Here is a 1,427-nt window from a genome sequence, read left to right as displayed (position 1 = left end):
AGGATCTGAACTCAGTTTCTCATGCTCTACCCACTGAGCAACCTCTCGGCCCTCGGGTTTTATTCCCCATCAGTAAACCACAAACGGCAGCCACAGTGAGCCAGGCCAAATTATGCAGACCGTTTCATGCATGCGTAGCCTCCATCTCTCCTGACTGGTGGCAGGGTTTTGTCACACTGGTAGTGATGTGCTTTGCCCTTCGCCCTGTGGTCTTTGTGGTCCTCACCTGCCCCCCCTCCCCCCGCCCATGCCAGGTCTTGCTCAAGCTCCGAGCTCAGGAGGTTTCACAAGGGGTAACCAGAGCTCATCATTTCATTCCCCTGGTGTCTTCAGGGAGCCTGTGTTCCGCACCTCGGGGCTCTCGGTGGAAGCTCAGCACCCTCTCTTCCAGACCCTGCACGGGAGGCCCTGGAGGACAGACGCTAGGAGGGCTTGGTACAGGTGCACATGTGCCAGTCGATCTCTGACTGCTCCTCCTGACTTGGGAAATACATGATCTTGTAGGACTGGCCGCAACAGGAGAGATAGGCCATTTTACTACCCATTGATGACAAAGGGTGGCCGTGCCCCTGCAGGAGAGGGCCACAATGCCCAGAGCACACATTCAGCTGCGTGTGTGGCTCTAGCTCCCACACAGATCCTGGTCACTGGACAAACATCCTAGCCAGGACTGGAAGCTGGCATGCTGCCTCTCTGGCTGTGTGGCACTGGACAGCCCCATTTCCTGATCCCTGGGATCCTAGAAACGCATGCAAGAAGGGACAGTGGCCTCTCTGGGCAAGGCAGAAAAGGAACTCATTAGTTCCTCTAATTGGATTTCATGGACCACAGGGGACATTTCAGCAGGGCAGCACTTCTCCAAGGGTCAGATACACAAAAGGCAAGGACCTTCCTGTCAAATTAAGGGGGCTCTGGAGCCCACCTTACCTAGGGAGAAGACAATGGGGTTCTGGCTGAGATCCCCAAGAAGATGCTATCCTCTGCCCTGGAGAGCTTTGGGGCTCACAGAAAGACTGTACCCCAGCTTGGGTCAGCTTGCCACACAATGTGACCTCAGTGCTGGTCACTGAAACTTTCCTAATGTGGAGCTACTTGGGTGCTTGCAAGCCTTGCCTGGGGCCCCTTACACATGTAGCCAAGAAACCCTACTTCAGGAACCCTCCTTGGAGACTTACATGGAGACTTAAGGTCAATTTTAAATGGTGGGGAAAGGTTCATTATCCTGGGGTGTAGACAAAGCTGAGGCTGTCCCATTCTGATGGTCTGAGACCTGTGGTTGGTCCAGGCCATCCCAAGCTGGGATACCTTGGGAAACACTTTCTGATGACTCAAGTCCTGTTCAAATGTACCTCAGTGCTGAGAGAGGGAGGGAGGGAGGGAGGGGGAGAGAGAGAGAGAGAGAGAGAGAGAGAGAGAGAGAGAGAGAG

This window comes from Mus pahari, chromosome 7 (assembly GCF_900095145.1).
Source record: "Mus pahari chromosome 7, PAHARI_EIJ_v1.1, whole genome shotgun sequence".
NCBI classification, from domain to species: Eukaryota; Metazoa; Chordata; class Mammalia; order Rodentia; family Muridae; genus Mus; species Mus pahari.
Note: the sequence above shows the minus strand (reverse complement) of the source record.